The sequence below is a fragment of the Periplaneta americana genome, chromosome 9 (genome assembly GCF_040183065.1).
Source record: "Periplaneta americana isolate PAMFEO1 chromosome 9, P.americana_PAMFEO1_priV1, whole genome shotgun sequence".
NCBI classification, from domain to species: Eukaryota; Metazoa; Arthropoda; class Insecta; order Blattodea; family Blattidae; genus Periplaneta; species Periplaneta americana.
Genome location: NC_091125.1, coordinates 990487 through 1002956, shown reverse-complemented (window position 1 = coordinate 1002956; position 12470 = coordinate 990487). Strand labels below are relative to the sequence as shown.

Genomic DNA, 12470 nt, shown 5'->3' with positions numbered 1-12470 from the left:
TCTAAAGTTGTGGGTATCAAGATTGTTTTCTATAAAATTTAGATAAGACTTTACATGTTTATGATCTGTATCGGGTGGGAAATAATGATTTCCAATTAGCATTTTAATTTCAATCCAAACGCATTCATTAACGAATTCTAAATCATATCTCCGACGTATAAAAGGTATCCATTAAGACACCCCCACCTTTTACTTTGTTGGTAACTTCAAATAATCTATCAGCACGAAACACAGTATAATTGTTAGGAAACAAATTTGTATTAACAACAGATTCGGATAACCATGTTTCAGTGAGACAGATTGTGATATCATTATTAATCACTATATTTTGGAAAATTTAATCACTTTTCATATTAAGTCCACAAACATTTTGATAAAAAAAATCTCAAGATGACTATAATATATATATATATATAATGATATACTAATATGATATGCGTAAGTAATCACTTTGTGATTCAAGATGATGCTCATCCTGTCGGATTCCAGCCACTTAGTCACTCATAATGAGTGCGCCTCTGTACATAGTGCATTGGACATCTTGCCACTGTCACATTTTCTGTCATACAGTACATGAGGGTACGCCACCAAAAGGAAAACTGAGAGGTAGAACTTAAACTGAGGGGATTCGATCCGGCACTGAAACTGGAATCTGGTGTGGCTTAGTGGATAAAGCATCAGCACATAGGGCTGAAAACCCGGGATTAAAATTGTATAAATCACTAGCCTCTCTGACTATCCTATATGGAAGTGAAACTTGGGTTTTGAAGAAGAAAGACATCAGTAGATCAAGAGCTGCAGAAATGGGATATACAGTATGCACCGAACAGCTGGATATACTCTACATGCAGCCATTAGAAGAAAAACTTTCAATTACAGGAAAAGATGGCTCCAACATGTGTCACCAACTAGGATACCTATTACACTACCATTAATGAAGAAGACGTCGAATTGGCCATCCACGAAAACAACTCTTACAGTCTATACAGATAGTTCAGTGGCTTCTAAGTGTCACCATGGCAACCGCCCCAAACTAGCCAATCAGAGACCATGACAACAGGCCAACGTTGCCAACTGTTTCGCAGCGAGTACGTGTTTTGTTTGGAAGTGATGAATCTTCGTTACTGTGTTACAGCAAGTATTAGTGTTCTGTCGTGGCTATTGTTTTCGTAGATATTTTGTTGCTGATGAAGGTACAGTTAGTTTGAATTTAGTTTTAAATTTAATTTAGCTGTGAGTGTATTTGTAATATGACTTATAGTGTCAGTGTGTTCCACTTATACAATACTGCAAGACATCACTCCTGCAGTTAGCGGCACAAAACAAACCACGGGCTCAGAGGGAGAAAGGAGTGCTACAAGGTACAGCAAGTGGTCTAGAAATAACGGAAAAAGTGCTCCTCTTACAAGTCAGGTGAGAGAAATGGTTTGTAATGTGCAAGATTATTTCGAGAAAGAAGAGACAATGGCGGGCCTCTTATCCTGTACAACAGGTGGTAAATAGTACTGCAGAGGCTCTCAAAATAGGAAAGAACATCATCGTTACAATAGGAAAGGAAAGATTAAATTGAATGAGCAAGAGGATGGACCTTCCCGACTTGAAACTCTGGGAAAGAAAATGAAAGTGGAAAAGCGGATAACAAATTAAAGGTACGGTCACACATTGCTACTTTTGCAGCGCAACTTTTTTACTGCAGCTGCAATAGTTGTGTGTCATGTTCACACATAAGCCAAAAGTAGCACGCTGCACGCTACTTTTCGTGCTGCACAACCCGAGTGCTGCAAAAGTTGCAACTGGAGGTTGCGAGTCTGTTCACACACAAGGCGCTACTTTTGCAGCCGCAGTCATGCTGCAGGTTTCCATCTCCGTGTTGACTTCTCAATATACATTTTGTGGTTATGTTCGCATTATTAAGAAACTCATGCGAAAGCTTCCTTATCTATTATTTGCTTTTCTGTCCTAACTAATATTCAGAAATTGGCATTATTTTTACTATAAATCTTTTAAAAACGCCTATATACTTAAATGATAACCAACAGCATATTCACGTAATCAATGTTGGCAACCCTCCTGTTTGAAACTCACTACAGAAAATTAAAAAAGTGAATTATATCGTCAGCAAATATGCTCAGACTGTGTTGTGTATTTAATAATTGTTACAAATAATTTATTTTCACTACATCTAACATTAAAATACATCCAAACAATAAAAGTATCACTGGCACATTTGGGTGGTAACACTGGTTGCAACCGCAGCAAAAGTTTCAACAAAACCGATATCAAAAATGCTGCGGCTGCAACCCTGAGAACCCTGTTCACACGTCGCTACTTTTAAGCTGCATGCAGCATGGAAAATTAGCGGGCAGCAGGTTCGGCAGCCGCTACTTTTCAGGTTGCACCATTGTTCACACGTCACAGTACAAGAGTTGCGCAGTTTTTTGTACTGCATCGCTGCAAACGTAGCGACGTGTGACCATACCTTTAGATGTCTTTCAGGAGAATGCAATCTGGTGGCATGTATATTTATATTACCGACGGGAGGGGCAACCTAAATTACAAAAGCTGCAAATTTTGCTTCGAGATGCGGATGTTTTTCATGGCAGTGTTTCTTCCCTGCACACTGTCTTAAAGAATTTAGGTTTCAAGTATAAAAAAATCAATGGTCGTAAGGTATTAGTGGAGAGACCTTATCGCTTACACACACACATATACCATAATCACATTCATTCATATGTTTATTATTATTATTGTTATTATTATTATTATTATTATTATTATTATTATTATTACTATTATTATTATTATTATATTAGTCTGGTCAAAGACTACCATATGATACAAATTTATGAGTTTATGATTTCATGTCAGCTGCTTAGTTCCGACACGGCAGATAGGAGGCGCAAAGAGCCGCACTGACTACAGCACAACTTCACAACGTCGCTCCCTTTCTGCATGCGCAAGCGAGAACTGTCAATACCTTTCTAGTTTGTATAGACTGTAGATCCTGTCTAGGTGAGAGCGAAATAGGTCAACTTATGGCCTGAATTTGTGTTCGGTGAATGATGATGAATGCTATATTTTTATACAAGAAACAACTTACTTGAGCAGCCAGAAGTCCGACGGGTTCCCCTGGATGTACGTGAGAAAGCATGGATTTCACAGACATCAGATGTCGGAACTCAGATTTCCTACAACTGTGCCTTTCTTTCAAATAATCATCCATGAGACTGTCTAGCTTCTCTGTTATAGCACCGAAGTCACGGTCTCCTTGGAACTCTGCACTCACAGGATCAGCACATCTCAGCGCCTTGTAGTTATACCTGAGATTGAAATACAACAAGCTTCAATTCCATTTCAATCCTTACAGCAGACAAAAATCATATTTGCATAGGCCATGTTTGGAAGCACGCATAATTGTATAATCTAATATTACCGTATATATTCGCGTAATAGACGCACTTTGTTCCATAATTTTTGGATTAAAAATCCAGGTGCGTATTATATGAAAGGAAAAATTCTGACTAACTACCTGACAGCCCACGTGATAATCACAGCAGATTTCGACATCAGACATTTAAGTAATATTGAAAATGATTGATTTCATAGGCCCAGAACAAAATTCAGGTGGCCCAAATTTTGTATCTGGGTCTGTATGACTTGGTGAGCACCGACATATCGAATGCTTATGAGCAATAATAATGTGAAGTGCGTAACGTACGAAATGAATAACAAATGTAGCACAGTATAACCAGCGAAGAGGGATTATAAAGAATGGACACTGAGCGAATTTTCCTGTGTTTTATTTCTCTGTGCGCCAGTGGCTAGTTCCACTTTCAAGCGCAAGAGGTCAGTGTAATTGAGCATATGCTAAGATAATAATTGAGTATAGAGTTGAGACACAGGATCCAAAAATCGCCTACCTCATTGCATAATCCAGTAACGCTTTGCTTCAAATAAATTCAAGTTAACAGCTTTTCCTTATTTCTCAGTGACAAACTAGTTGTAATAATAATATTTTATATTTCAGATATAATACATTATATTATAAAATAATATAATACATTATAAAATTAAGTATCGAATTCGTTTAATATTTGTATAATAATATAATATAGGTATATGGTTTTACTTCTCGTAAGAGTTTTGTTTTTCCATTTTCAGCGCTATCAAATCATTACATATGTTAATTGTTGTTGGGGTCAACGTCTCAACTCTCATTATAAAGGAACTCTAGAGTCTAGACATTGCAGTTAATGAAGGATTTATTATTCCATGGATCCAATTTATTTTATTTGAGTACATAATGTACCTAGATGTATTAATTATGTGTGTTATATTTCCGCTGTGTCGACTGCTAGCTGGTGTGATGTCAGCGCCAACTCTAGGGAGAAAGCAGAATCTGACGCTTAGCTGGCTTGAAGGTCACTGAAATCGGTCCGGCTACATCAAAGGTACCAACGCGAAGTGTCCATTCTTTATAATCCCTATTCGCTGGTATAACCTAAAACTGAATACAAATAAAGCAGAAACTAGGTATAAAATGTAATGCGGATTTATTTTCCCTACATATTACTGTAAAAAATTGGGATGCGTACATTATGCAACAGCACCCTATTACATGAGTAAATATGGTATTTGCAACTGCTAAATAGATAGAAAACAATGAGAACATTTTTAGAAACGTTCAAGCAAATAGCTACTCGTACTTTACGTGCAAATGCAGCAACATACACACTCTGCATGTCTAGCCTACTGATGCATTTCAAATTATCCTTCTTACTACCAGAAATAAGGGTGATGAAGTCACTTGACGATAACATTAATTGATTCGAAAACCATGCTAACTTGATATACTGCTAAAATTCTGGACAAACAATTAGAATAAGGAATAAGTTGCAGAAAATTTTCAATTCATACTGATTTATCTACCACCTACCGCTCCCACTTCAACAAAATCTGTTGGTAGGCAGCAAGTGGTCGAATGCCAATACATGGACAAGTCCATACACACTTCCCTATGCAGGCTGGTCCACTCCATACTACTGGCACTGGTCTGCATTTCCCTATTGCCATTGGATGTGCATTCATATTAAAGCACTCTACTCCACATCTCAAATTTGTAAAAATCACTTCCGAATACATAATAAACCTTACAGGACTGAAAGAAAGTTACATTTTAAATGGTTCACAATACTCACGTCTCAATTGTGTCAGTATCGCTCTCCCTCCAAAGCTTGCACATAGTTTCAGCAAATCTTGGTCTTCCTGTTTCCTTGTTCAACTTCCTTCCTTTGTATACTTTATGATCTTTCATATCAGCAGAAAACAATAAAAATGGACTAATTCTATGTTTTTGGAAAGGATTTCCATTCTTTTTCTTCCATTTACGAATCTGAAAAAAAGAAAGCGGCACAAAGTGAAGAAAAAAAATCATGAGCGAGTAAAAGAAAATCAGAGGAGTAATGACTGATGTCTATAAAATATTAGTTCATGTTACTTTTATAGGAATAATTAAAATCAATTTTCTCTACAAGAGAGTAGTGTTTCCATGATGGCCTTGTAACAACCTATACCCAGGCCACTGCAACATTGCACTTGGCAGTTTAGTGTTATGTTGATAACGAGAGACGTGACCTTGCCACAGTGAGCACTCACTACACAACAGCTGACTTAAATTATGTGGAGTTTGCTATTTTGCTCCATTAAATTAAATGGTAATTATTATGTAACTCATTCTTTATTATTGTTATCTTGGAGAGACCTGAAGTTTTTTTTTATGTCCACTGTATTAAATTATCTGCACAAATGGAGGGTTGCCCATATATACGGACAAATCCCATCTCCTGCTCATAAAATTGAAGAATCATGTGCACCATTCTGACGCCTGACTATGGATGGATTCTCACTACGTGGGTTACCATTTTTTGAACACCTTTTTTCTTTGCAACATTTCACACCAGTGCTACAAATTATTTATAACTAACAAACAAATCACGCACATGATACTAACACTATGTAACATAAGCAAATCGACAACACAGCAGTGCTCCATGTGGCAACATGAGCAGCTGATAGAAAATGCTACGTTCTGATTGGTTCAGAAGGCTACTGCATAGCATTCAATTTTTTCATGGGAAGGATTGCCAACCCAACTGTACCATGTGTGTTCGTTAGATTTGTTGACATCAATCTTGTATATGTTGACGAAGTATTTCAACAGTGGGAATGGGTTCTGAGTACACAATTTCTTTCAGACAGTTCCACAAACAAAATTCCAGAAACGTGTTCAATGAACTATATCCTAACAAATGGATAGGACGTGCAGGACCCACTCGATGGCCTGTGTGTTCCCCAGACTTAAACCCACTGAATTTTCATTTGAAAGAGTATGGCATTCTACACAACGACTGTATGCTTGCATTCAAGCCACAGGGAGTCATTTTGAGCATTTCTTGTAATGTTACGCCTATCATTGCTGCAACAGAACTGTACTGATAACTTGGAAATGCGGTACAAATGGACACTGTTCATATAGCATTTTTCACTGTTTTAGTGTGTCCTCCCCCCTGGTGACGTGGGTCCCACATATTAAGACTCACCCTATATATGTTAGTAGAAGAGAGTCTTGATTTTTGCCAAAGAATCACATGATAGAGTGGATGTCCAGTAATTTTTTTCCATCCCTTTTAATTGTGATAAAAACAGATGCCAACCCCAATACATATTGGACTGCTTACAATAAAAAAATACAGAATCTTCTCAAAATAAATAATGGACTAAAAATGTCGAAGCTTATGAATCTGATCCCATAGACTAAAGTGTAACATGAGCAACAACAGCAGTAGCAGCAACATTTCTTTCACACTCAAATGTCTCATAGCTACAAATAAGATTATAAATGTATTTAAGTTTGCCAATTTATTTAAGTATCGTGCCTCTTGCTTCTTCTGAGATATTTTGCAAAGTGCTATATTACAAATAAAATTATTGCTAAATCAGGATAAAACCGTTTCAAATAATCACAGATTTTAATGCTCTCAAAACTAACTTCAACATCTTAGAAAACATATTTTTTCCAGTTTATTTCTATTCACAATATTAACTCCTTAACGCTCTACAAAACCTCTGCATGAATGGAATCAAACCTAATATGTTGCTGATGAACTGACATACAGTAACTATAGTAAAACTAGCTGTATTTAGTTAAGAAATTCGAGATTCTCAGGTTAATATCTGGATACTGTGATAAAATAGATTTAGGATTTTTTAGGTGAATAAATGTTTTTTTGTTCGTGATTACTTGTCAATTAAGTTAAAAATTTTAGACATGATGTCTCCAGCAAAAATATCAAATTTTATCATCATCATCATCATCATTTAGGTGAATAAATGTTTTTTTGTTCGTGATTACTTGTCAATTAAGTTAAAAATTTTAGACATGATGTCTCCAGCAAAAATATCAAATTTTATCATCATCATCATCATCATCATCATCATCATCATCATCATCATCATCATCATCCTTCACGAATTAGGCCTTTGTAGACCTGTTTCAGCCCCATCTAGCAGTCTTCTAAAAGGTCTTCCTGGTCGACGATGTCCTCTAGGTTTATACTGCATCATAATTTTTGGGATTCTTGAATTTTCCATTCTTCTTACATGATCTAGCCAATTTAATTTGTATCTGCTGATTTTTTCTTCTACTGAGTCTACTTCCAATTGTTCTAAAATTTCTTCATTCCTTTTTCGGTCTAAAAGAGTATATCCAAATTTTGTATCGCATAAAAATACAAATTTTCAGGATAAAAATATGCAACAAAATATTTTCTGCAGTGATGTCTTCAGCATATCATTTTAATAGTGTTAAATTGGTAGTAGATGAAATGGACAAAAACTTCGTTCAAAATGTATTGAAGAAATAAATCTCCATATGTTTCTGCTAATTTGAGTGTCTTGTCCAACTCCATTAAAAACTAGAAGAAATAACAAACCTCCTGAAAGAAACTGTTAAAAAAGTACACGATACTGAAAGAAAAATATTTGCTTAGAGATTAAAAAATGGCAAGTTTAAAAACAAAACGGAAAAGTTTTAAAAAATAATCCAAACTTGTGTTTAGAAAAAATATTGAATTTGAAATTATGAGCAAAGTTGCCCAAGCTCTAGAATATCAACAAGTAGACAACGAGAACCTGAGAGTTAATGTCTGACATCCCTCTTCTGAAGTACGTTAGACTGACTTCATTTGATATAGAACAGTCGTTTTCCCAGTACCGACTGTGTTCTGTGACAATCAACAGAGATTTTTAATGGATAATTCGGAGATGTCATGTATTGTGAACTGGAACTCCAAAGACATTTCAGCAATAGACTGATGAGGCATGGTTAGTGAGTACACAGGCTTTTACTCGTATTTGACTAGGTTAGGATTTTTAGGTGTTAGGATATTGAACATTATTATGCGAAAGATGAAAATATTTTTAAGGTTTAGCAAATATTTTTTAATTTTTTAACACATAAAAAAATTAGTAATTCTCAATTTTTATCACCTAAAAATCCTAAACCCAATCATAACACTGACATCTGAAAGTAAGTTTATTTATTTTCCAATGGCTAGAATTGACAATCAAGTCATTTTCCCTCTAGCTTCCCAGTACAAGCTAACAAGGTCCCCAGTCTGTTGTGCAGTTGGGTTTCAGGCTGGGCAGGACAGGAGGTGTTGTTTGTCCATGATTTGGTCAGGGTTGTTGCACAACACATCTGTTGGAGTGGTATATGCCTACGGTGAGCCAGGCAGTCAGGTCTTGACATCAACCTAAATTTTGCTACAGCTTCCTTGCGGCCTTCATATTTTACTTCCATTGATAGTTCATCAATTTTTTCTCATGACTTCCCTCTGGCAGCTGTAATATTTTCTTGCATGTTTTCCATTTGAAATGCTTTCTTGATTTCTTCAATCTTCCTGCAGAGGTTTGATTTGGAGTGGATTATTGTTTGGATTTTAGTGCCTTTTTTGAAAAGTTGATCTGCCATTTCATTGTCAAATAGTCCAACATGTGAAGGTGTTATTATATATTGTTGTATATAATTAATTAGTTATATGATATAATTAAGTCTGTATATGAAAATCAAAATTACCTGTTTTTTTCGCTGTGCTATGTCAGCAGTAGTTTGTTCATCATCCAACATTTCTGACGAAAAATTCTTAATCACTTTATAATTGTCTGCAAGAAATGGGATTTGTTTCTTCTTCAGAAACTGGGCTTTCATGACATCTTTCCCATCTTCACCATAAGCAAACTAAAAACAGAAACGTAATATCTATGTAAATTCTTGTATTCCATGTTGCACTTTCAATGCAATTGGAAAACAGACAAGAATAATGATAAAACAAAAAACTGGCTGAACATGGACATGCTTTTTTCAAATCTTCACATTATGTTTGAACTTCATAAACAGCAGTTATTATTTAGTACTTATGTATGACATGTTGACATAAAAACTGTACACACACGTACAATATACAGCACATAGGTGAGTTGAATGAAAAACTAAAAAAAATGTATGCAAAGATAAAAACTGCCATCCACACATATACAATATATGCAGGTGAATAATTAAGAGAAAAAAAAAATGTTGTTCTAAATTCAGGAACCATTTACTCAGAAACTACTTAAGATAAAGGGCTGAAATTTTGTATGCTAATTTAAACTATATACTTCTTCAAAATAAATGGACTGCTATTTTAAAATATTTAATTCAAGTAGTGAAAATGTGGAGAGACACATCATATTTTTATAGAACAAAATAAACTTATGGACATTTGTCACATTGTGCTTGTGTAATTGAAGAAGTACTGTTTTTATTTCCCTCATTTTTTCAAATAATATGCTTTTGACAAAGGGCGAAACTTTTGAAAAATGTGAGATTAAAAATTTTTGTAACAGATGTTCCTAACTGTTGACAATCGCAAATTTTCTTTTCCAACACACTTTTCTTTCTGCCATGTCTATATTAAAACAATGAAAGATAATTTGTTTCTGTGGCCAGCTCACAACTCAACATTTGTTTATCACACGGTGTATAGGACATTAGTCTGTGTTTGATAGAAACAGAAGAAAAAAATATCTTATATATTCATATTTATACGCGAAAATACTGTTAACAGCACTACCGAGTTAACAGTCATTGTGACTCAGTGAAACATACATCTGCATATATATATATATATATATATATATATATATATATATATATATGTGGATCATGTTATGTTGAAATGTACAAAAGCTCTGTTATTAAAGCAAAATAAACAATTCCTAAATTCACTGGCGAATATGCCCCAAGAACTAATGGAAAAAAGTAATGGTTTGTCAAGCATGCAGCAAACATCTAAGTGCAATTTTTATGCGTAACTTAAGTTTTGTATACATTACACAATCTTCAATAAAAGATGCCCCTTTCCTAGTAGGCAGGCAACACATTCAGACCAATTTGTTATGAAGAAGATTACAAGGAAGCAATGACTTCGAAAACTTTTGCATCAAAGCTAACCCCAAGTACATGAGCTCTGGAAAGACATGTGCAAGGACATGATTTCAAAAAATGCATTTCGGAATTTCTTTGAAAAATACTGCGAAAAAAAAAATTCAGAGGAACCAACATTAAATACACACTTCATTCAAAAACAAGTTGTAAGTTATTTCATCAAGATAACCTCCCCCCCCCCCCAAAAAAAAAATATATATATACATATATATGGTGGGAGTGAAATAACCCTGCAGATTTTTAGAGTGAATAGCTCATGTTGCATGTAACAAAAAACTGTAATACCAGATTGGTGGAGAGTTCACAGTTTTCTCAGAAAAAAATGTTTTTTCCTAAATGTTTAACACCCTCTTATTTGGTAACTATTGCGAATTGGATTGTAATTCTTGTCCATACTGATAGAAAATTTAATAAATAATCATTTATCCCTCTGTCCTATTTCAATAATGTGGGCGCTTTTCGTGTAAATTTAATTAAAAAACCACTGATCGATGCATCGCAACATTGTAGCTAGAGAAGGGAGCGTAATATAGGTTTTCTATTCATTCAGCATACCCTATCGTCCCTTTCAATCTGCAAGGTTATTTCACTTCCACCTGTTCAAGACGGAAGTGACATGGTCCTAATTTTTTTTCCGTTGTGGACAGGTTTCCGTATTATTCAGGTGTGACATTAAAATGGAATATTTTGTCATTCATTTACACGAAAAACAAAATGGCATACCGCAACTGTAAGAAGTACAAAATATTCCATTTAACACTCATCACATTAAATCAGCTTTGTGTCACTTATTCCGTTGGTGAATCATCTTGATTAAAATCTCATTTTCTGTATAAATATTATCGTAACTCCCTCATTAGTCATTAAACATTACTAAAGTTTACTAATCTCATTCTATTTAATATCTAATACTGTGTGCAGAAATACTGTACTGCATATCACTGCACATTATTAATTAATTGGATTAGGAGCCATCTATTAGAAGCCTTGAATTCTGGTTTATTTAATTTCTTTCCCAGTTCAATAGCTTGCTTTGCAGAATAGATCCAGAAATTGGCTTGTTCTTTGAAAGGTCATGAAGAACCCACTCTCACAACAGTTCATTTATTTCCACATAAACAGTTGCTTTCTGGTTCCTTTTGTGTCACCAATATTGGCCGCACGCCACTCACTCATTATGATCTTTATTTTTTAAAGTGTCACACCTGAGTTTTCCACAACTGTACTTCAATATTATTTCACGTAGACTTTGTTTCTAATTTTCCTTTATCTCGATAACTTTTACTTCATCACTTAATGTTAATGCCACATTTTATGCAACTTTTTTTTTTACCTGGAAATTACTATACTTGCGTTCTGTTTAGCTACGACAGTATACGGGTGTGAAGCATTGAAAATCTTTGAAGGGACTCGTCTGCCTAGTCAACAGAGTAATAAAATTTATCACTGACAGGCCAACACACCCTCATATTATACCCTCTAGAATTTTACAAAGAAAACTTGTTTTTATCTTAGTGACCTACATATTTCGTATAATCCTTGAAATTACTCGCTGTTTCGAAATATAGTTACAAAATATAGTGTGTCCAAAATATTGTTTCCGTTCTGAACAGTAGCAGATAGTTTCCGTTTCCGCATTGGACAGTTTCCATTTTATTCAGGAAAAATTACACATAATACATACAAATTTCGCCGGGACCAATAAATTGTTCCGAAATAGACAGGATTCCGGATTATTCAGGTTCCGATTTGAACATGTTTCACTGTATATACATTCAATACACTTAACATGACAATACATGCATATTTAAATCTTAACTCTAGAGACCACACTCTTCCAATAAGTACCATAATGGCAAAAATCTAATAGAAAATACTCAACATTAAAACTAAACCATGGCTCCAGAGCAATAGTTACAGTCGA

The 12470-nt window shown here is 34.9% G+C and overlaps 1 pseudogene; it reads right to left on the bottom strand.

Annotated features, from left to right (window-relative positions):
* The window catches only part of LOC138705731 (DNA-directed RNA polymerase I subunit RPA1-like), a 105788-nt pseudogene that overhangs the window by 39915 nt on the left and 53403 nt on the right, over nucleotides 1-12470 (bottom strand).